The sequence below is a fragment of the Bufo bufo genome, chromosome 6 (genome assembly GCF_905171765.1).
Source record: "Bufo bufo chromosome 6, aBufBuf1.1, whole genome shotgun sequence".
NCBI lineage: Eukaryota > Metazoa > Chordata > Amphibia > Anura > Bufonidae > Bufo > Bufo bufo.
Window position 1 is genome coordinate 2,396,316 of NC_053394.1, and position 25,728 is coordinate 2,422,043.

Genomic DNA, 25,728 nt, shown 5'->3' on the forward strand with positions numbered 1-25,728 from the left:
ACTGACCTTCATTTCTTAAAGTAATGATGGCCACTCGTTTTTCTTTACTTAGCTGCTTTTTTCTTGCCATAATACAAATTCTAACAGTCTATTCAGTAGGACTATCAGCTGTGTATCCACCTGACTTCTCCTCAACGCCACTGATGGTCCCAACCCCATTTATAAGGCAAGAAATCCCACTTATTAAACCTGACAGGGCACACCTGTGAAGTGAAGACCATTTCAGGGGACTACCTCTTGAAGCTCATCAAGAGAATGCCAAGAGTGTGCAAAGCAGTAATCAAAGCAAAAGGTGGCTACTTTGAAGAACCTAGAATAGGACATATTTTCAGTTGTTTCACACTTGTTTGTTATGTATATAATTCCACATGTGTTAATTCATAGTTTTGATGCCTTCATAGTCATGAAAATAAAGAAAACTCTTTGAATGAGAAGGTGTGTCCAAACTTTTGGTCTGTACTGTATATAGTGTACTGTCCTCTGTAGTATATATACAGGTCCTTCTCAAAAAATGAGCATATTGTGATAAAGTTCATTATTTTCTGTAATGTACTGATAAACATTAGACTTTCATATATTTTAGATTCATTACACACAACTGAAGTAGTTCAAGCCTTTTCTTGTTTTAATATTGATGATTTTGGCATAAAGCTCATGAAAACCCAAAATTCCTATCTAAAAAAATTAGCATATTTCATCCGACCAATAAAAGAAAAGTGTTTTTAATACAAAAAAAGTCAACCTTCTAATAATTAAGTTCAGTTCTGCCCTCAATACTTGGTGGGGAATCCTTCTGCAGAAATGACGGCTTCAATGCGGCAATGTGGCATGGAGGCGATCAGCCTGTGGCCCTGCTGAGGTGTTATGGGGGCCCAGGATGCTTCCATAGCGGCCTCATCCAGAGTGTTGGGTCTTGCGTCTCTCAGCTTTCTCTTCCCAATATCCCACAGATTCTCTATGGGGTTCAGGTCAGGAGAGTTGGCAGGCCAATTGAGCCCAGTAATACCATGGTCAGTAACCATTTACCAGTGGTTTTGGCGCTGTGAGCAGGTGCCAGGTCGTGCTGAAAAATGAAATCTTCATCTCCATAAAGCTTTTCAGCAGATGGAAGCATGAAGTGCTCCAAACTCTCCTGATAGCTAGCTGCATTGACCCTGCCCTTGATAAAACACAGTGGACCAACACCAGCAGCTGACATGGCACCCCAGACCATCACTGACTGTGGGGACTTGACACTGGACTTCAGGCATTTTGGCATTTCCCTCTCCCCAGTCTTCCTCCAGACTCTGGCACCTTGATTTCCGAATGACATGCAAAATTTGCTTTCATCCGAAAAAAAGTACTTTGGACCACTGAGCAACAGTCCAGTGCTGCTTCTCTGTAGCCCAGGTCAGGCGCTTCTGCCGCTGTTTCTGGTTCAAAAGTGGCTTGACCTGGGGAATGCGGCACCTGTAGCCCATTTCCTGCACACGCCTGTACACGGTGGCTCTGGATGTTTCTACTCCAGACTCAATCCACTGCTTCCGCAGGTCCCCCAAGGTCTGGAATCGGTCCTTCTCCACAATCTTCCTCAGGGTCCGGTCACCTCTTCTCGTTGTGCAGCGTTTTCTGCCACACTTTTTCCTTCCCACAGACTTCCCACTGAGGTGCCTTGATACAGCACTCTGGGAACAGCCTATTCGTTCAGAAATTTCTTTCTGTGTCTTACCCTCTTGCTTGAGGGTGTCAATGATGGCCTTCTGGACAGCAGTCAGGTCGGCAGTCGTACCCATGATTGCGGTTTTGAGTAATGAACCAGGGTGGGAGTTTTTAAAAGCCTCAGGAATCTTTTGCAGGTGTTTAGAGTTAATTAGTTGATTCAGATGATTAGGTTAATAGCTCGTTTAGAGAACCTTTTCATGATATGCTAATTTTTTGAGATAGGAATTTGGGGTTTTCATGAGCTGTATGCCAAAATCATCAATATTAAAACAAGAAAAGGCTTGAACTACTTCAGTTGTGTGTAATGAATCTAAAATATATGAAAGTCTAATGTTTATCAGTACATTACAGAAAATAATGGACTTTATCACAATATGCTAATTTTTTGAGAAGGACCTGTATATATATATTGTATACTGTCCTCTGTAGAGTATATATATACACACCTTACTATATATAACTGTATACACACCACCCACTATACATATATATATATACACACCTTACTATATATAACTGTATACACACCACCCACTATACATATATATATATATACACCTTACTATATATAACTGTATACACACCACCCACTATACATACATATATACACCTTACTATATATAACTGTATACACACCACCCACTATATATATACACACACCTTACTATATATAACTGTATACACACCACCCACTATATATATATACACCTTACTATATATAACTGTATACACACCACCCACTATATATATACACCTTACTATATATAACTGTATACACACCACCCACTATACATACATATATACACCTTACTATATATAACTGTATACACACCACCCACTATACATACATATACACACCTTACTATATATAACTGTATACACACCACCCACTATATATATATATACACCTTACTATATATAACTGTATACACACCACCCACTATACATACATATACACACCTTACTATATATAACTGTATACACACCACCCACTATATATATATATACCTTAACTTTTAATAACTATCTCAATAATACTTTATTTCGATATACTCTAAAACTGCAATTAAGCAAACATCCCCATCTCATATCAATAGATCATAAACATAAATCCTCAAATTTACAGGGGAGACCTACAGGGGTTCACTTTGGAAAGAAGATGTCCCTGCCAGATCCCTGGCTAGTAGCTCAACCCACAGGAACACCCTGATGGTGGGGGGCCTGTGGTCCGGTACCTGCCCTGCCTCACCCTCTCATTACCCTAAACACTCCCAACGCGTTTCCCCATAGCGGTTCATCAGGGGAATACTATGGGGAAATTATTCATCAACACAAGATAAATCAATAATGAAAAAATTTAAAAAGGAAAAAAAACTATAGTTGCAAGGACATAAATCTCAGATAAACATGATCACAGTGGGGGCCTCAGATCTGTGTAAGACACAGAGATACCAGTAATATTATCTCTAGTTATTATGCCCACAGGTTAATACACAGTTAAATCCTTCAAAAACATGACATTTCAAGACCAAGATGAATTGTCTTGAAGGGTTAAAGACACATCAATCAATCCTTTAAAGAGGACCTTTCACCGATTATTACCCTATGAACTAACTATACCGACATGTGGAGCGGCACCCGGGGATCTCCCTGCACTTACTATTATCCCTGGGCGCCGCTCCGTTCTCCCGCTATGCCCTCCGGTATCTCCGCTCACTAAGTTATAGTAGGCGGAGATTCCAGTCACTAAGTTATGGTAGGCGGAGTCTGCCCTAGCGCTGGCCAATCGCAGCGCAGAGCTCACAGCCTGGGAGGTTATTTTCTCCCAGGCTGTGAGCTCTGCAATGCGATTGGCCAGCGCTACAGAAGAACAAGGGCAGACTCCGCCTACCATAACTTAGGGAACGGAGATACCGGAGGGCATAGCGGCAGAACGGAGCGGTGCCCGGGGATAATAGTAAGTGCAGGGAGATCCCCGGGCGCCGCTCTACATGTCTGTATAGTTAGTTCATAGGGTAAGAATCGGTGAAAGGTCCTCTTTAACCATCTGTGATCCCACAATTCATAATCAATTAGATAAATAGTTAGAAACCGATATATCGTCTACAATTGATGGAGCCCTAGAGGTCATTCCCCGGACATTAGGGTATTAATACTCCCCTATTACAATACGCCAGTGATTGATTACCCGGAATTAGGTAATAGATAAATAACAGATAGTGCTCCAAAGGACCTCTCACGTATATGTTTGGCGGATTCCCATTATGTCCATTGCTCTGGGGTCCTTCCGCGATATGGATGCGTCCCCGGAGAATAATTTTACCCCTTCTTATAGCGCTAGTTTATGCGCAGTACTTCCAGCTAATGGAGCACATGCCAGCTCCACGTGCGTCTCCTGAATGGCGAAAGTCCGGTAAATGCGTTCAACTTTACGGAAATGTGTTCCACAGATAGTGAAGGCATTTATCAGTAGCGCTGATATCATCGGTGCCTCTCAAGATTTAGATTCAAACTCACAAAGAGAAGGGGAGACGTATTGTTTATTGGGCCATTAGAGATTGGGCTGCCCACAATCTGCGTGAGTGTTACATAGATAATGACCCCCACTGCGACATGTACTGCAGCCAAAACAATAAACAGAAATACTGCTAGATGAAGGCCCTTTGTATTATGACGCTTCCCGCGTCGGTGATCACAGCCAGTTCCATCGCCCCTTATACATATCATAAAGGGGAAGGAGAGGACAATAGACCAAACCGACCCCCTACTACACCAAAGACATCTGAGACCCCATAAAAAACATGAGAAGGTCAATCTTTCATTAAGTCCCATGGGGGGACTGGGATCGAAAGCGATAAATCCATTCGGATTCTATTTGCAGAATCCGTCGGTCCCAATCAGCGCCTCTTTGGGATTGTCGATCCACTTCCAGTGCTGAGGACCTCAGGCCTACCTCCATCTACTTCCAACACACGGTTATCTACTGGTGTTCACATCATTAACGTGCTCACTCTTGGTCGCAGTTCTCTGCATGTTTTGCCTGTACAGTATTTTGGGCACAAGTAGATCGCACCATTACTTTTACAGTTAACAAAATCCCTGAGGACAAATCTTTGGCCGTTAGTGGAACAGGTATTGATCTTGATATTGGATATAGGCCTTACATCGGCCACATTGAAACATTCCCAAAGGCTTACGGTCAAGCCAAGTGCCCATCTGTTTCGGGCTGGAATAGTGGCTGTGTACAAGATGGTCCCGCGGGCTCCTTCCTTTACGAAAAGTACGGACGTGGAGGGACCGCATCAGAGAGGTCCGGATCCATTCTCAGTATGGGGAATGTCTCTAAGTTCCTTATTTTCTGTATCAAAGATAGAGATGATACGGATAATATTTTCTTCATGACCACGCAATTTATTTTTGGGATTCAGAAATTCGTTCCGATCCTGATCCCGAGAGTATTTAAACGCTTCTCTCAGAGTCGATTCCGGACACCCTCCATCTTTACACCGATCACTGAGTTTTCTCGACTCCTGGTAAAATCCCTCCACGTCCGAACAGTTCCTCCTCATCCTTAAAAATGGGCCCTTTGGTGTGCCTTTCTCTACAGGTGGGGAGGTCTGTTATTTTTTCCAGTTCAGAAGTCACCAATTCAAGAAATATATCACTATGATCTGAACTCATGGAGGGGGGGGGGTAGTCTCTTGCTCTTTGGTCTAAGTTCTGTGAATGGGCCTTGTCCGGGCAATCTAGACCCTTCCTCCCATAGATCCCCTAAAATATGAATATCGGGTAAATCGCCGATTGTTCACAGGCCTGTCTGCCAATTTAATTTCCTGCCAAAAAGATGCAAATCCTTGACCCACATGAAAGCGTTGAATTTGGTAGTCGGGACAAAAGAGAGTCCTTTTTGTAAGAGGCCAATTTCCAAATTACTTAGTGTAGACGATGAAAGGTTAACTATCTCCAATTTGTCTTGCTTTATTGTTTGCCCCCTTCCTCCATCCTCGAATAGTCCCTTAGCTGGTAAGCAGAGGGGCCCTTTGCTAAAAAATTGGATGGGCTTGGAAGGGCCACACCAGAGAGTTGTCCAGAGGAGGATGAGGGATATGATGATATCCCCCCCCCCTCCTCCTCGTTGTCTTTCCCATCCCTGCCAGCAGGAATATATATATATATATATATATATATATATATACACCTTACTATACATAACTGTATACACACCACCAACTATATATATATATACACCTTACTATACATAACTGTATACACACCACCCACTATATATATATACACACCACCCACTATATACAGTACAGACCAAAAGTTTGGACACACCTTCTCATTCAAAGAGTTTTCTTTATTTCCATGACTATGAAGGCATCAAAACTATGAATTAACACATGTGGAATTATATACATAACAAACAAGTGTGAAACAACTGAAAATATGTCATATTCTAGGTTCTTCAAAGTAGCCACCTTTTGCTTTGATTACTGCTTTGCACACTCTTGGCATTCTCTAGATGAGCTTCAAGAGGTAGTCCCCTGAAATGGTCTTCACTTCACAGGTGTGCCCTGTCAGGTTTAATAAGTGGGATTTCTTGCCTTATAAATGGGGTTGGGACCATCAGTGGTGTTGAGGAGAAGTCAGGTGGATACACAGCTGATAGTCCTACTGAATAGACTGTTAGAATTTGTATTATGGCAAGAAAAAAGCAGCTAAGTAAAGAAAAACGAGTGGCCATCATTACTTTAAGAAATGAAGGTCAGTCAGTCAGCCGAAAAATTGGGAAAACTTTGAAAGTAAGGGCTATTTGACCATGAAGGAGAGTGATGGGGTGCTGCACCAGATGACCTGGCCTCCACAGTCACCGGACCTGAACCCAATCGAGATGGTTTGGGGTGAGCTGGACCGCAGAGTGAAGGCAAAAGGGCCAACAAGTGCTAAGCATCTCTGGGAACTTCTTCAAGACTGTTGGAAGACCATTCCAGGGGACTACCTCTTGAAGCTCATCAAGAGAATGCCAAGAGTGTGCAAAGCAGTAATCAAAGCAAAAGGTGGCTACTTTGAAGAACCTAGAATATGACATATTTTCAGTTGTTTCACACTTGTTTGCTATGTATATAATTCCACATGTGTTAATTCATAGTTTTGATGCCTTCATAGTCATGAAAATAAAGAAAACTCTTTGAATGAGAAGGTGTGTCCAAACTTTTGGTCTGTACTGTATATATATACATACACCTTACTATATATAACTGTATACATACATCTCAATATATATACAGTGGATATAAAGTCTACACGCCCCTGTTATAATGTCAGGTTTCTGTGATGTAAAAAAAAAATGAGACAAAGATAAATCATTTCAGAACTTTTTCCACCTTTAATGTGACCTATAAACTGTACAACTCAATTGAAAAACAAACTGAAATCTTTTAGGTGGAGGGAAGAAAAAAACACCTAAAATATTGTGGTTGCAGAAGTGTGCACACCCTCCTATAACTGGGGATGTAGCTGTGTTCAGAATGAAGCAATCACATTCACAATCCTGTTAGATAGCAGTCGGCATACACCGGCCATCATGTAAAGGGCCTCTGACTAACCCCAGATAAAGCTCAGCTGCTCTAGTTGGTCTTTCCTGAAATGTTCTTAGTCACATCCCACAGCAGAAGCCACGGTCCACAGAGAGCTTCCAAAGCATCAGAGGGATCTCATTGTTAGAAGGTATCAGTCAGGAGAAGGGGACAAAAGAATGTCCAAGGCATTAGATCTACCATGGAACACAGTGGAGACCGTCATCATCAAGTGGAGGAAATATGGCCCAACAGTGACCTCACCAAGAACTTGACGTCCCTCCAAAATTGATGAAAAGACGAGAAGAAAACTGGTCTGGGAGGCGACCAAGAGGCCTACAGCAACATTACAGGAGCTGCAGGAATATCTGGCAAGTCCTGGCCGTGTGGTCCATGTGACAACAATCTCCCGTATTCTTCATATGTCTGGGCTATGGGGTAGATGGACAAGACGAAAGCCTCTTCTTACCAAGAAAATCATCCAAGCCAGGCTACATTCTGCAAAAACACATCTGAAGTCTCCCAGAAGCATCTGGGAAAAGGTGTTATGGTCTGATGAAACCAAGGTTGGACATTTTGGCCATAATTCCAAAAGATATGTTTGGCCCAAAAACAACACTGCCCATCACCAGAAGAACCCCATCCCCACAGTGAAGCCTGGTGGGGGCAGCATCATGCCAAGGGGCTGTTCTTCTTCAGCTGGAACTGGGGCCTTAGTTAAGCTGGAGGGAATTCTGAACGGCTCCAAATACCGGTCAATATTGGCACCAAACCTTCAGGGTTCTGCTAGAAAGCTGAACATGAAGGGGAACTTCATCTTTCAGCATGACAACGACACAAAGCAGACATCCAAATCAACCAAGGAATGGCTTTACCAGAAGAAGATGACAGTTTTGGAACGGCCCAGCCAGAGCACAGACCTGAATCCGATTGACAATCTGTGGGGTGATCTGAAGAGGGCTGTGCCCAGGAGATGCCCTCGCAATCTGTGGGGTGATGTGAAGAGGGCTGTGCCCAGGAGATGCCCTCGCAATCTGTGAGGTGATCTGAAGAGGGCTGTGCCCAGGAGATGCCCTCACAATCTGACAGATTTGGAGGGTTTTTGCAAAGAAGAGTCAAAATGTGCCCATGCTGATAGACTCATCCCCAAAAAGACTGAGGCTGGAATAACATCAAAAGGGGCTTCAACAAAGTATTAGTTTAGGGTGTGCACACTTATGCAACCACATTATTTTAGGTGTTTTTTCTTCCCTCCACCTAAAAGATTTCCGTTTGTTTTTCCATTGAGTTGTACAGTTTATAGGTCACATTAAAGGTGGAAAAAGTTTTGAAATTATTTATCTTTGTCTCATTTTTTTACATCACAGAAACCTGACATTTTATCCACTGTATTTTCTAGCAGAAGGACGCGGCTTCCCACCGGTAGATTTCATTTACGCTGGGTTCACACCAGAGCGTTCTGAAAGGAGCGCTCTGTATGCGCGATTGTACGGGCGTTCACAAGCGCGCATACAGAGACAAGTGAACACACATTGTCGCGCGTTCCTGAAAGTCTATGTACGGGAACGCGCGACAAACGCCCGAAAAAACGCTCATGCACTTGTTTGAGCGTCGGGCGTTTTACAGCGCGATCGTACGCGCTGTAAAACGCCCAGGTGAGAACCATGCCGATAGGGAAGCATTGGTTTCTCCTTGTTGAGCGTTTTACAGCGCGTAGGAACGCTCTGTAAAACGCTCAGGTGTGAACTGAGCCTTAATGTTTCTGTGTGTCGTTAAAAGATATAGACAGTATCCACCTATAACAGTGACCTCTACAGCACCCTGCCCCACTGTCTGCTGAGCTGTGTATCTAATCCTATCCTGTGTGATACTGTCTGCTGAGCTGTGTATCTAATCCTATCCTGTGTGATACTGTCTGCTGAGCTGTGTATCTAATCCTATCCTGTGTGATACTGTCTGCTGAGCTGTGTATCTAATCCTATCCTGTGTGATACTGTCTGCTGAGCTGTGTATCTAATCCTATCCTGTGTGATACTGTCTGCTGAGCTGTGTATCTAATCCTATCCTGTGTGATACTGTCTGCTGAGCTGTGTATCTAATCCTGTCCTGTGTGATACTGTCTGCTGAGCTGTGTATCTAATCCTATCCTGTGTGATACTGTCTGCTGAGCTGTGTATCTAATCCTATCCTATGTGATACTGTCTGCTGAGCTGTGTATCTAATCCTATCCTGTGTGATACTGTCTGCTGAGCTGTGTATCTAATCCTATCCTGTGTGATACTGTCTGCTGAGCTGTGTATCTAATCCTATCCTGTGTGATACTGTCTGCTGAGCTGTGTATCTAATCCTATCCTGTGTGATACTGTCTGCTGAGCTGTGTATCTAATCCTATCCCGTGTGATACTGTCTGCTGAGCTGTGTATCTAATCCTGTCCTGTGTGATACTGTCTGCTGAGCTGTGTATCTAATCCTATCCTGTGTGATACTGTCTGCTGAGCTGTGTATCTAATCCTATCCTGTGTGATACTGTCTGCTGAGCTGTGTATCTAATCCTCTCCTGTGTGATACTGCCTGCTGAGCTGTGTATCTAATCCTATCCTGTGTGATACTGTCTGCTGAGCTGTGTATCTAATCCTCTCCTCTGTGATACTGTCTGCTGAGCTGTGTATCTAATCCTATCCTGTGTGATACTGTCTGCTGAGCTGTGTATCTAATCCTATCCTGTGTGATACTGTCTGCTGAGCTGTGTATCTAATCCTATCCTGTGTGATACTGTCTGCTGAGCTGTGTATCTAATCCTATCCTGTGTGATACTGTCTGCTGAGCTGTGTATCTAATCCTATCCTGTGTGATACTGCCTGCTGAGCTGTGTATCTAATCCTATCCTGTGTGATACTGTCTGCTGAGCTGTGTATCTAATCCTGACCTGTGTGATACTGTCTGCTGAGCTGTGTATCTAATCCTATCCTCTGTGATACTGTCTGCTGAGCTGTGTATCTAATTCTATCCTGTGTGATACTGTCTGCTGAGCTGTGTATCTAATCCTGTCCTGTGTGATACTGTCTGCTGAGCTGTGTATCTAATCCTCTCCTGTGTGATACTGTCTGCTGAGCTGTGTATCTAATCCTATCCTGTGTGATACTGTCTGCTGAGCTGTGTATCTAATCCTATCCTGTGTGATACAGTCTGCTGAGCTGTGTATCTAATCCTCTCCTGTGTGATACTGTCTGCTGAGCTGTGTATCTAATCCTATCCTGTGTGATACTGTCTGCTGAGCTGTGTATCTAATCCTATCCTGTGTGATACTGTCTGCTGAGCTGTGTATCTAATCCTCTCCTGTGTGATACTGTCTGCTGAGCTGTGTATCTAATCCTGTCCTGTGTGATACTGTCTGCTGAGCTGTGTATCTAATCCTGTCCTGTGTGATACTGTCTGCTGAGCTGTGTATCTAATCCTGTCCTGTGTGATACTGTCTGCTGAGCTGTGTATCTAATCCTATCCTGTGTGATACTGTCTGCTGAGCTGTGTATCTAATCCTGTCCTGTGTGATACTGTCTGCTGAGCTGTGTATCTAATCCTGTCCTGTGTGATACTGTCTGCTGAGCTGTGTATCTAATCCTATCAAGTGTGATACTGTCTGCTGAGCTGTGTATCTAATCCTATCCTGTGTGATACTGTCTGCTGAGCTCTGTATCTAATCCTATCCTGTGTGATACTGTCTGCTGAGCTGTGTATCTAATCCTATCAAGTGTGATACTGTCTGCTGAGCTGTGTATCTAATCCTATCCTGTGTGATACTGTCTGCTGAGCTGTGTATCTAATCCTGACCTGTGTGATACTGTCTGCTGAGCTGTGTATCTAATCCTATCCTGTGTGATACTGTCTGCTGAGCTGTGTATCTAATCCTTTCCTGTGTGATACTGTCTGCTGAGCTGTGTATCTAATCCTATCCTGTGTGATACTGTCTGCTGAGCTGTGTATCTAATCCTATCCTGTGTGATACTGTCTGCTGAGCTGTGTATCTAATCCTATCCTGTGTGATACTGCCTGCTGAGCTGTGTATCTAATCCTATCCTGTGTGATACTGTCTGCTGAGCTGTGTATCTAATCCTATCCTGTGTGATACTGTCTGCTGAGCTGTGTATCTAATCCTATCCTGTGTGATACTGTCTGCTGAGCTGTGTATCTAATCCTGTCCTGTGTGATACTGCCTGCTGAGCTGTGTATCTAATCCTATCCTGTGTGATACTGTCTGCTGAGCTGTGTATCTAATCCTATCCTGTGTGATACTGTCTGCTGAGCTGTGTATCTAATCCTCTCCTGTGTGATACTGCCTGCTGAGCTGTGTATCTAATCCTATCCTGTGTGATACTGTCTGCTGAGCTGTGTATCTAATCCTCTCCTCTGTGATACTGTCTGCTGAGCTGTGTATCTAATCCTATCCTGTGTGATACTGTCTGCTGAGCTGTGTATCTAATCCTATCCTGTGTGATACTGTCTGCTGAGCTGTGTATCTAATCCTATCCTGTGTGATACTGTCTGCTGAGCTGTGTATCTAATCCTATCCTGTGTGATACTGTCTGCTGAGCTGTGTATCTAATCCTATCCTGTGTGATACTGTCTGCTGAGCTGTGTATCTAATCCTCTCCTGTGTGATACTGTCTGCTGAGCTGTGTATCTAATCCTATCCTGTGTGATACTGTCTGCTGAGCTGTGTATCTAATCCTATCCTGTGTGATACTGTCTGCTGAGCTGTGTATCTAATCCTATCCTGTGTGATACTGTCTGCTGAGCTGTGTATCTAATCCTATCCTGTGTGATACTGTCTGCTGAGCTGTGTATCTAATCCTCTCCTGTGTGATACTGTCTGCTGAGCTGTGTATCTAATCCTATCCTGTGTGATACTGTCTGCTGAGCTGTGTATCTAATCCTATCCTGTGTGATACTGTCTGCTGAGCTGTGTATCTAATCCTATCCTGTGTGATACTGTCTGCTGAGCTGTGTATCTAATCCTATCCTGTGTGATACTGTCTGCTGAGCTGTGTATCTAATCCTATCCTGTGTGATACTGTCTGCTGAGCTGTGTATCTAATCCTGTCCTGTGTGATACTGTCTGCTGAGCTGTGTATCTAATCCTATCCTGTGTGATACTGCCTGCTGAGCTGTGTATCTAATCCTATCCTGTGTGATACTGTCTGCTGAGCTGTGTATCTAATCCTCTCCTGTGTGATACTGCCTGCTGAGCTGTGTATCTAATCCTATCCTGTGTGATACTGCCTGCTGAGCTGTGTATCTAATCCTATCCTGTGTGATACTGTCTGCTGAGCTGTGTATCTAATCCTCTCCTGTGTGATACTGTCTGCTGAGCTGTGTATCTAATCCTGTCCTGTGTGATACTGCCTGCTGAGCTGTGTATCTAATCCTATCCTGTGTGATACTGTCTGCTGAGCTGTGTATCTAATCCTATCCTGTGTGATACTGTCTGCTGAGCTGTGTATCTAATCCTCTCCTGTGTGATACTGCCTGCTGAGCTGTGTATCTAATCCTGTCCTGTGTGATACTGTCTGCTGAGCTGTGTATCTAATCCTATCCTGTGTGATACTGTCTGCTGAGCTGTGTATCTAATCCTATCCTGTGTGATACTGTCTGCTGAGCTGTGTATCTAATCCTATCCTGTGTGATACTGTCTGCTGAGCTGTGTATCTAATCCTATCCTGTGTGATACTGTCTGCTGAGCTGTGTATCTAATCCTATCCTGTGTGATACTGTCTGCTGAGCTGTGTATCTAATCCTATCCTGTGTGATACTGTCTGCTGATCTGTGTATCTAATCCTCTCCTGTGTGATACTGTCTGCTGAGCTGTGTATCTAATCCTGTCCTGTGTGATACTGTCTGCTGAGCTGTGTATCTAATCCTATCCTGTGTGATACAGTCTGCTGAGCTGTGTATCTAATCCTATCCTGTGTGATACTGTCTGCTGAGCTGTGTATCTAATCCTATCCTGTGTGATACTGTCTGCTGAGCTGTGTATCTAATCCTATCCTGTGTGATACTGTCTGCTGAGCTGTGTATCTAATCCTATCCTGTGTGATACTGTCTGCTGAGCTGTGTATCTAATCCTATCCTGTGTGATACTGTCTGCTGAGCTGTGTATCTAATCCTATCCTGTGTGATACTGTCTGCTGAGCTGTGTATCTAATCCTGACCTGTGTGATACTGTCTGCTGAGCTGTGTATCTAATCCTATCCTGTGTGATACTGTCTGCTGAGCTGTGTATCTAATCCTATCCTGTGTGATACTGTCTGCTGAGCTGTGTATCTAATCCTATCCTGTGTGATACTGTCTGCTGAGCTGTGTATCTAATCCTATCCTGTGTGATACTGTCTGCTAAGCTGTGTATCTAATCCTATCCTGTGTGATACTGTCTGCTGAGCGGTGTATCTAATCCTATCCTGTGTGATACAGTCTGCTGAGCTGTGTATCTAATCCTATCCTGTGTGATACTGTCTGCTGAGCTGTGTATCTAATCCTGACCTGTGTGATACTGTCTGCTGAGCTGTGTATCTAATCCTATCCTGTGTGATACTGTCTGCTGAGCTGTGTATCTAATCCTATCCTGTGTGATACTGTCTGCTGAGCTGTGTATCTAATCCTGACCTGTGTGATACTGTCTGCTGAGCTGTGTATCTAATCCTATCCTGTGTGATACAGTCTGCTGAGCTGTGTATCTAATCCTATCCTGTGTGATACTGTCTGCTGAGCTGTGTATCTAATCCTATCCTGTGTGATACTGCCTGCTGAGCTGTGTATCTAATCCTATCCTGTGTGATACTGTCTGCTGAGCTGTGTATCTAATCCTGACCTGTGTGATATAGTCTGCTGAGCTATGTATCTAATCCTATCCTGTGTGATACTGTCTGCTGAGCTGTGTATCTAATCCTGACCTGTGTGATATAGTCTGCTGAGCTGTGTATCTAATCCTATCCTGTGTGATACTGTCTGCTGAGCTGTGTATCTAATCCTATCCTGTGTGATACAGTCTGCTGAGCCGTGTATCTAATCCTATCCTGTGTGATACTGTCTGCTGAGCTGTGTATCTAATCCTATCCTGTGTGATACTGCCTGCTGAGCTGTGTATCTAATCCTATCATGTGTGATACTGTCTGCTGAGCTGTATATCTAATCCTATCCTGTGTGATACTGTCTGCTGAGCTGTGTATCTAATCCTATCCTGTGTGATACTGCCTGCGGAGCTGTGTATCTAATCCTATCCTGTGTGATACTATCTGCTGAGCTGTGTATCTAATCCTATCCTGTGTGATACTGTCTGCTGAGCTATGTATTTAATCCTATCCTGTGTGATACTGTCTGCTGAGCTGTGTATCTAATCCTATCCTGTGTGATACTGTCTGCTGAGCTGTGTATCTAATCCTATCCTGTGTGATACTGACTGCTGAGCTGTGTATCTAATCCTATCCTGTGTGATACAGTCTGCTGAGCTGTGTATCTAATCCTATCCTGTGTGATACTGCCTGCTGAGCTGTGTATCTAATCCTATCCTGTGTGATACTGCCTGCTGAGCTGTGTATCTAATCCTATCCTGTGTGATACTGTCTGCTGAGCTGTGTATCTAATCCTCTCCTCTGTGATACTGTCTGCTGAGCTGTGTATCTAATCCTATCCTGTGTGGTACTGTCTGCTGAGCTGTGTATCTAATCCTATCCTGTGTGATACTGTCTGCTGAGCTGTGTATCTAATCCTATCCTGTGTGATACTGCCTGCTGAGCTGTGTATCTAATCCTATCCTGTGTGATACTGTCTGCTGAGCTGTGTATCTAATCCTCTCCTCTGTGATACTGTCTGCTGAGCTGTGTATCTAATCCTATCCTGTGTGATACTGTCTGCTGAGCTGTGTATCTAATCCTATCCTGTGTGATACTGCCTGCTGAGCTGTGTATCTAATCCTATCCTGTGTGATACTGCCTGCTGAGCTGTGTATCTAATCCTATCCTGTGTGATACTGTCTGCTGAGCTGTGTATCTAATCCTAGCCTGTGTGATACTGTCTGCTGAGCTGTGTATCTAATCCTATCCTGTGTGATACTGTCTGCTGAGCTGTGTATCTAATCCTATCCTGTGTGATACTGTCTGCTGAGCTGTGTATCTAATCCTATCCTGTGTGATACTGTCTGCTGAGCTGTGTATCTAATCCTGACCTGTGTGATACTGTCTGCTGAGCTGTGTATCTAATCCTATCCTGTGTGATACTGTCTGCTGAGCTGTGTATCTAATCCTATCCTGTGTGATACTGCCTGCTGAGCTGTGTATCTAATCCTATCCTGTGTGATACTGCCTGCTGAGCTGTGTATCTAATCCTATCCTGTGTGATACTGTCTGTCGAGCTGTGTATCTGATCCTATCCTGTGTGATACCGTCTGCTGAGCTGTGTATCTAATCCTATCCTGTGTGATACTGTCTGCTGAGCTGTGTATCTAATCCTATCCTGTGTGATACTGTCTGCTGAGCTGTGTATCTAATCCTATCCTGTGTGATTCTGCCTGCTGAGCCGTGTATCTAATACTATCCTGTGTGATACAGTCTGCTGAGCTGTGTATCTAATCCTATCCTGTGTGATACTGTCTGCTGAGCTGTGTATCTAATCCTATCCTGTGTGATACTGTCTGCTGAGCTGTGTATCTAATCCTATCCTGTGTGATACTTCCTGCTGAGCTGTGTATCTAATCCTATCCTGTGTGATACTGTCTGCTGAGCTGTGTATCTAATCCTAGCCTGTGTGATACTGTCTGCTGAGCTGTGTATCTAATCCTATCCTGTGTGATACTGTCTGCTGAGCTGTGTATCTAATCCTATCCTGTGTGATACTGCCTGCTGAGCTGTGTATCTAATCCTATCCTGTGTGATACTGTCTGCTGAGCTGTGTATCTAATCCTATCCTGTGTGATACTGTCTGCTGAGCTGTGTATCTAATCCTGACCTGTGTGATACTGTCTGCCTTGCTGTGTATCTAATCCTATCCTGTGTGATACTGTCTGCTGAGCTGTGTATCTAATCCTATCCTGTGTGATACTGTCTGCTGAGCTGTGTATCTAATCCTATCCTGTGTGATACTGTCTGCTGAGCTGTGTATCTAATCCTATCCTGTGTGATACTGCCTGCTGAGCTGTGTATCTAATCCTATCCTGTGTGATACTGTCTGCTGAGCTGTGTATCTAATCCTCTCCTGTTTGATACTGTCTGCTGAGCTGTGTATCTAATCCTATCCTGTGTGATACCGTCTGCTGAGCTGTGTATCTAATCCTATCCTGTGTGATACTGTCTGCTGAGCTGTGTATCTAATCCTATCCTGTGTGATACTGCCTTCTGAGCTGTGTATCTAATCCTATCCTGTGTGATACTGTCTGCTGAGCTGTGTATCTAATCCTCTCCTGTGTGATACTGTCTGCTGAGCTGTGTATCTAATCCTATCCTGTGTGATACTGTCTGCTGAGCTGTGTATCTAATCCTATCCTGTGTGATACAGTCTTCTGAGCTGTGTATCTAATCCTAGCCTGTGTGATACTGTCTGCTGAGCTGTGTATCTAATCCTATCCTGTGTGATACTGTCTGCTGAGCTGTGTATCTAATCCTATCCTGTGTGATACTGTCTGCTGAGCTGTGTATCTAATCCTATTCTGTGTCATACAGTCTGCTGAGCTGTGTATCTAATCCTGTCCTGTGTGATACTGTCTGCTGAGCTGTGTATCTAATCCTATCCTGTGTGATACAGTCTGCTGAGCTGTGTATCTAATCCTATCCTGTGTGATACAGTCTGCTGAGCTGTGTATCTAATCCTATCCTGTGTGATACTGTCTGCTGAGCTGTGTATCTAATCCTGTTCTGTGTGATACTATCTGCTGAGCGGTGTATCTAATCCTATCCTGTGTGATACTGTCTGCTGAGCTGTGTATCTAATCCTATCCTGTGTGATACAGTCTGCTGAGCTGTGTATCTAATCCTATCCTGTGTGATACTGTCTGCTGAGCTGTGTATCTAATCCTGTTCTGTGTGATACTATCTGCTGAGCTGTGTATCTAATCCTATCCTGTGTGATACTGTCTGCTGAGCTGTGTATCTAATCCTATCCTGTGTGATACAGTCTGCTGAGCTGTGTATCTAATCCTATCCTGTGTGATACTGTCTGCTGAGCTGTGTATCTAATCCTATCCTGTGTGATACTGTCTGCTGAGCTGTGTATCTAATCCTATCCTGTGTGATACAGTCTTCTGAGCTGTGTATCTAATCCTATCCTGTGTGATACTGTCTGCTGAGCTGTGTATCTAATCCTATCCTGTGTGATACTGTCTGCTGAGCTGTGTATCTAATCCTATCCTGTGTGATACTGTCTGCTGAGCTGTGTATCTAATCCTATTCTGTGTCATACAGTCTGCTGAGCTGTGTATCTAATCCTATCCTGTGTGATACTGCCTGCTGAGCTGTGTATCTAATCCTATCCTGTGTGATACTGTCTGCTGAGCTGTGTATCTAATCCTATCCTGTGTGATACTGTCTGCTGAGCTGTGTATCTAATCCTATCCTGTGTGATACTGTCTGCTGAGCTGTGTATCTAATCCTATCCTGTGTGATACTGTCTGCTGAGCTGTGTATCTAATCCTATCCTGTGTGATACTGTCTGTTGAGCTGTGTATCTAATCCTATCATGTGTGATACTATCTGCTGTGTATCTAAGTCTATTGTGTGATACTGTCTGCTGAGCTGTGTATCTAATCCTATCCTGTGTGATACTGTCTGCTGAGCTGTGTATCTAATCCTCTCCTGTGTGATACTGTCTGCTGAGCTGTGTATCTAATCCTAGCCTGTGTGATACTGTCTGCTGAGCTGTGTATCTAATCCTATCATGTGTGATACTATCTGCTGTGTATCTAAGTCTATTGTGTGATACTGCCTGTTGAGCTGTGCATGTAGTTGTGTAGCCCTAGCCCAAAGCTGACCCTACAGCAGTGAAGAAAACCTGTTATGAAAACCTAGAGTAAAAGTGTGTGTATGTGGAGACTAAGGGCCTGTGAACTTCTATTGGCAGATAAGGGACATGTGACCGTGTGCATGGCAGTTGGGGGCTTGTATTGGCTAATGCAGGTCATTTTTTGGGAATATCTCAGGAACGGTAAGTCCTAGAGAGCTGAGACCCACTCTAAAACCTTCCCGGACACCTGATGTACCTGTGTGGCAAATTTGGTGAAGATCGGTCCAGTCGTTTGGTCGTGCATAAAGAACAGACAGACGTCCAGACAGAAAGAAACTCATTTTTATATATACTAGCAGAAAGACCCGGCTTCGCACAGGTATATTTCATCTATTTCATTTTATGTTTCCGTGTGTCGTAAAAAGATATCGACAGTTTCCCCCATAAGTGACCTCTACAACACCCGCCCCTTTAAAAATGACCTCCACAGTGCCCGTCTCTTTAACAGTGATCTCCACAGTTCCCGCCCCTTTAACAGTGACCTCCATAGTGGCTGCCCTTTTAACATTGACCTCAGCAGTGTCTGCCCCTTTTACAGTGCCCGCCCCTTTAACATTTACCACCCCTTTAACAGAGACCTTCATAGTGGCTGCCCCTTTAACAGTGACTTCCACAGTGCCCGCCCCTTTAACAGTGACCTCCACAGTGCCTGCCCCTTTAACATTGAACACCCCTTTAACAGCGACCTCCACAGTGCCCGCCGCTTTAACAGTGACCTCCACAGTGCCTGCCCCTTTAACATTGAACACCCCTTTAACAGCGACCTCCACAGTGCCCGCCGCTTTAACAGTGACCTCCACAGTGCCTGTCCCTTTAAAAATGACCACCCCTTTAACAGTGACCTTTATAGTGGCCGCCCCTTTAAAGTGACTAGCAAGGTGCCCGCCCCTTTAACAGTGACTTCCACAGTGCCCGCCCCTTTAACATTGACCACCCCTTTAAGAGTGACCTTCATAGTGGCCGCCCCTTTAACAGTGACCTCCACAGCGCCCGTCCGTTTAATAGTGGCCCCTGCCCCCAATGCATGTAGCAGTGTAGTTGTGCCGTCATACCTCATATGACTGAATATTTAAGGACCTGCGAACTGCTAAAACTTGTGATCAGTTGTTATGGCAACCTGGAGTAGGACCTGCGAGCTCCTATTGGCTAATAAGAGACATGTGACCGTGTAAATGGCAGTTCGGATGTAAGTGAAAGGCTTGCTGGCTTCTATTGGCTAATGCAGGTAATTTTTGGGGAACATCTCAGGAACGTTACGTCCTAGAGAGCCGAGACCCGGTCTAAAACCTTCCCAGACACCTGATTTACCTGTGTGCCAAATTTGGTGAAGATCGGTCCAATCGTTTGGTCGCGCATAAAGAACGTCCAGACAGACAGAAACTCATTTTTATATATATAAGAGACTAGCAGAAGGACCCGGCTTCGCACAGGTATATTTCATCCATTTCATTTTATGTTTCCGTGTGTCGTAAAAATATATCGACAGTTTCCCCATAACAGTGACCTCCACAGTGCCAGACCCTTTAACATTGACCTCCACAGTGGCCGCCCCTTTAACAGTGACCTTCACAGTGCCAGCCCCTTTAACAGTGCCTGCCCCTTTAACAGTGACCGCCCCTTTAACAGTGACTTTTACAGTGCCCGCCCCTTTAACAGTGACTTTCACAGTGACCGCCCCTTTAACAGTGACTTTCACAGTGACCGCCCCTTTAACAGTGACTTTCACAGTGCCAGCCCCTTTAACAGTGCCTGCCCCTTTAACAGTGACCGCCCCTTTAACAGTGACTTTTACAGTGCCCCCCCCTTTAACAGTGACTTTCACAGTGACCGCCCCTTTAACAGTGATTTTCACATTGACTGCCCCTTTAACAGTGACTTTCACACTGACCGCCCCTTTAACATTGACTTTCACACTGACCGCCCCTCTAACAGTGACTTTCACAGTGAAAGCCCCTTTAACAGTGATTTTCACATTGACTGCCCCTTTAACAGTGACTTTCACACTGACCGCCCCTTTAACATTGACTTTCACACTGACCGCCCCTCTAACAGTGACTTTCACAGTGAAAGCCCCTTTAACAGTGACCGCCCCTTTAATCCCTTAAAGACCGGGCTCATTTTCACCTTAAGGACCAGGCCATTTTTTGCAAATCTGACCAGTGTCACTTTATGTGGTGATAACTTTAAAACGCTTTTACTTATCCAGGCCGTTCTGAGATTGTTTTTTCGTCACATATTATACTTCATGACACTGGTAAAATGGAGTAAAAACAAAACATTTTTATTTATAAAAAATTACCAAATTTACCAAAAATTTGCAAATTTCCAAGTACGCGCTGTGTCCGTTACAGGTTAACAGTGACTTTCACACTGACCGCCCCTTTAACAGTGACTTTCACAGTGACCGCCCCTTTAACAGGGACCTTCATAGTGCCCGCCCCTTTAACCACTTGCCATCTGGGCCATTTGCCCCCTTCCTGACCAGGCCAAATTTTGCAAAACTGACATATCTCACTTTATGTGGTAATAACTTTGGAACGCCTTTATTTATCCAAGTCATTCAGAGATTGTTTTCTCGTGACACATTGTACTTCATGATAGTCATAAATTTGAGTCAAAATATTTCCCCTTTATTTATGAAAAAATCCCAAATTTACCCAAAAATTTGAAAAATTCGCAATTTTCTAAATTTCAATTTCTCTGCTTTTAAAACAGAAAGTGATACCTCATAAAATATTTATTATTTAACATTCCCCATATGTCTACTTTATGTTGGCATCATTTTGGAAATGTCATTTTATTTTTTTAGGACGTTAGAAGGCTTAGAAGTTTAGAAGCTATTCTTCAAATTTTTAAGAAAATTGCCAAAACCCACTTTTTAAGGACCAGTTCAGGTATGAAGTCACTTTGTGGGGCCTACATAGTGGATACCCCCATAAATGACCCCATTGTAGAAACTACACCCCTCAAGGTATTCAAAACCGATTTTACAAACTTTGTTAACCCTTTAGGCGTTCCACAAGAATTAAAGGAAAATGGAGATCAAATTTTTAAATTTCACTTTTTTGGCAGATTTTCCATTTTAATCATTTTTTTTCTTTAACACATCGATGGTTAACAGCCAAACAAAACTCAATATTTATTACCCAGATTCTGCGGTTTACAGAAACACCCCATATATGGTCATAAACTGCTGTATGGGCCCACGGCAGGGCGCAGAAGAAAAGGAGCGCCACGTGGTTTTTAGATGCCATGTCCTATTTGAAGCCCCCTGATGCACCCTTACAGTAGAAACTCCCAAGAAGTGACCCCATTTTGGAAACTAGGGGATAAGGTGCCAGTTTTATTAGTACTATTTTTGGGTACATATGATTTTTTGATCATTCATTATAACACTTTATGGGGCAAGGTGACCAAAAAATTGGTTGTTTTAGCAGAGTTTCTATTTATTTATTTTTACAGCGTTCACCTGAGGGGTTCGGTCAAGTGACATTTTTATAGAGCAGATTGTTACGGACGTGGCGATACCTAATATGTATACTTTTTCTCATTTATTAAAGTTTTACACAATAATAGCATTTTTGAAACAAAAAAATTATGTTTTAATGTGTCCAGGTTCTGAGAGCTATAGTTTTTTTATTTTTTGAGAGATTTTCTTATGTAGGGGCTCATTTTTTGCGGGATGAGGTGACGGTTTTATTGGTACTATTTTGTGGGACATACGCATTTTTGATCACTTGGTGTTGCACCTTTTGTGATGCAAGGTGACAAAAATTGCTTGTTTTGACACTTTTTTTTTTTTTTTTTTTACGGTGTTCACCCGAGGGGTTAGGTCATGTGATATTTTTATAGAGCTGGTTTTTACGGACGCGGCAATACCAAATATGTCTATTTTATTTTATTTTTTCTATTTTTAATTTTTTTTTTTTATTCCTTACTTGGGAACTTTTTTTTTTTTTTACATGTGAAACTTTATTTTATTTTTTCAACCCTTTATTTTAATTTTTTTTTACACTTTTCGTCCCCCATAAGGTCATACAAGACCTCTGGGGGACATTTGCTTCACTTTTTCTTTTTTTTTTCACAGTTGATTTCTCCTGTAACTGGGGCTGACATAGTAGCCCCAGTTACAGGACAAATGCACCCCTATAGAGGCTGTACAGCAGCAATCCTGCGCTGTACAGCCTCACAGCAGGGCTGATCGAGGTCTCTGAGAGACCTCACACAGCTCCTGCACACTCCGGTCCCGGCGGTCAGATGACCGCCGGGCCGGAACAGGAAGCGCACAGCGCTTCCTTCTCTGCAGACACAGCGCTTGGTGAGCGCTGTGTCTGCAGCGATCGTGAAGGCAGGGACACCTGGGAACTGTCCCTGCCTTGTCTTAGGGTTGCCCTGCTGTCACTGACAGCGGGCAACCCGATCAGCAGCTGCACGATTAGCGTGCAGCTGCTATTTCTGACAGGACGTTCTAAAACGTGCTGTCAGAAATAGACGTCCACCCATAGGACGTTTATAGTCTATGGGCGGACGTGAAGCGGTTAATAACAGTGACCTCCACAGTGCCTGCCCCTTTAATAACAGTGACCTCCACAGTGCCTGCCCCTTTAATAATAGTGACCTCCACAGTGCCCGCCCCTTTAATAACAGTGACCTCCACAGTGCCCGCCCCTTTAATAACAGTGATCTCCACAGTGCCCGCCCCTTTAAAAACAGTGACCTCCACAGTTCCCGTCCCTTTAATAACAGTGACCTCCACAGTGCCCGCCCCTTTAATAACAGTGACCTCCACAGTGCCCGCCCCTTTAATAACAGTGACCTCCACAGTGCCTGCCCCTTTAAGCAGTAAAGAAAAATGGCTGGGTTGTTATAGAAACCTGGAGTAAAATTGTGTTTATGGCAGTTGGGATTTGAAAGGAAAGACTTGCAGACTTGTATTGGCTAATCTGGGTCTTTTTTTGGGAATATCTCAGGAACGGTACGTCCTAGAGAGCTAAAACCTTCCCGGACACCTGATGTACATGTGTGCCAAATTTGGTGAAGATCGGTTCAGTCGTTTGGTCGTGCATAAAGAACGTCTAGACAGACAGACAGACAGAAACTCATTTTTATATATATAAGAGACTTGCAGAAGGAACCGGCTTCGCACAGGTATATTTCATCTATTTAATTTTATGTTTCCGTGTGTCATAAAAAGATAGACAGTTTCCCCCATAACAGTGACCTCTACAGTGCCAGACCCTTTAACCCTGACTTCCACAGTGGCTGCCCCTTTAACAATGATCTTCACAGAGCCCGCCCCTTTAACAGTGCCTGCCCCTTTAACAGTGAAAGCACCTTTGAAAGTGATTTCCACAGTGCCCGCGCCTTTGACAGTGACTTTCACAGTGACTGCACCTTTAACAGTGACTTTCACAGTGACCGCCCCTTTAACAGTGACTTTCACAGTTCCCGCCCCTTTAACAGTGACTTTCACAGTGACCGCCCCTTTAACAGTGACTTTCACAGTTCAGGCCCCTTTACCAGTGACTTTCACAGTGACCGCCTCTTTACCAGTGACTTTGACAGTGACGGCCCCTTTACCAGTGACTTTCACAGTGACCGCCCCTTTACCAGTGACTTTCACAGTGACCGCCCCTTTACCAGTGACTTTCACAGTGACCGCCCCTTTACCAGTGACTTTCACAGTGAACGCCCCTTTACCAGTGACTTTCACAGTGCCCGCCCCTTTGACAGTGACTTTCACAGTGACCGCCCCTTTACCAGTGACTTTCACAGTGCCCGCCCCTTTGACAGTGACTTTCACAGTGACCGCCCCTTTACCAGTGACTTTCACAGTGACCGCCCCTTTACCAGTGACTTTCACAGTGCCCGCCCCTTTACCAGTGACTTTCACAGTGCCCGCCCCTTTGACAGTGACTTTTACAGTGCCCACCCTTTTGACAGTGACTTTCACAGTGACCGCCCCTTTGACAGTGACTTTCACAGTGACCGCCCCTTTACCAGTGACTTCACAGTGAACGCCCCTTTACCAGTGACTTTCACAGTGCCCGCCCCTTTACCAGTGACTTTCACAGTGCCCGCCCCTTTACCAATGACTTTCACAGTGCCTGCCCCTTTGACAGTGACTTTCACAGTGCCCGCCCCTTTGACAGTGACTTTCACAGTGACCCCCCTTTTAACAGTGACTTTCACAGTGACCGCCCCTTTAACAGTGACTTTCACAGTGACCGCCCCTTTACCAGTGACTTTCACAGTGACCGCCCCTTTAACAGTGACTTTCACAGTGACCGCCCCTTTACCAGTGACTTTCACAGTGACCGCCCCTTTACCAGTGACTTTCACAGTGACCGCCCCTTTACCAGTGACTTTCACAGTGACCGCCCCTTTACAGTGACTTTCACAGTGCCCGCCCCTTTACCAGTGACTTTCACAGTGAACCGCCCCTTTACCAGTGACTTTCACAGTGACGCCCCTTTACCAGTGACTTTCACAGTGACCGCCCCTTTACCAGTGACTTTCACAGTGCCCGCCCCTTTACCAGTGACTTTCACAGTGCCCGCCCCTTTGACAGTGACTTTCACAGTGCCCGCCCCTTTACCAGTGACTTTCACAGTGAACGCCCCTTTACCAGTGACTTTCACAGTGCCCGCCCCTTTACCAGTGACTTTCACAGTGCCCGCCCCTTTACCAATGACTTTCACAGTGACCGCCCCTTTGACAGTGACTTTCACAGTGACCGCCCCTTTACCAGTGACTTTCACAGTGAACGCCCCTTTACCAGTGACTTTCACAGTGCCCGCCCCTTTACCAGTGACTTTCACAGTGCCCGCCCCTTTACCAATGACTTTCACAGTGCCCGCCCCTTTGACAGTGACTTTCACAGTGCCCGCCCCTTTGACAGTGACTTTCACAGTGACCCCCCTTTTAACAGTGACTTTCACAGTGACCGCCCCTTTAACAGTGACTTTCACAGTGACCGCCCCTTTACCAGTGACTTTCACAGTGACCGCCCCTTTACCAGTGACTTTCACAGTGACCCCCCTTTACCAGTGACTTTCACAGTGACCGCCCCTTTACCAGTGACTTTAACAGTGACCGCCCCTTTAACAGTGACTTTCATAGTGACCGCCCTTTTTTTTTATATATATAATTCTTTATTACTTTTCAACAGACAGACATCACATCCAGAGTGTAAACCTCTGAACATAAAACAGCACAATGAGTGCAAAAAGAGCAATTCAAAAATGACATCGGGGTATTAGACATACAAGAATAAGGTGCGGCAAATACAAGCAGCCAAAGTACATGAGCGTTATCAAGTAATCTTTCCATGTAACTAAGATGAGCTAGAAGGCTGGAGTAACAGGCGGCCCAACGTCCCCCTCAGTTGACCATCTAAGTACCACTT

The 25,728-nt window shown here is 44.3% G+C and overlaps 1 protein-coding gene across 1 annotated transcript in view; it reads right to left on the reverse strand.

Moving 5' to 3' along the window:
* Positions 1-25,728, reverse strand: part of EMX2 (empty spiracles homeobox 2) — a 71,952-nt gene that overhangs the window by 12,815 nt on the left and 33,409 nt on the right. The window lies entirely within an intron of this gene.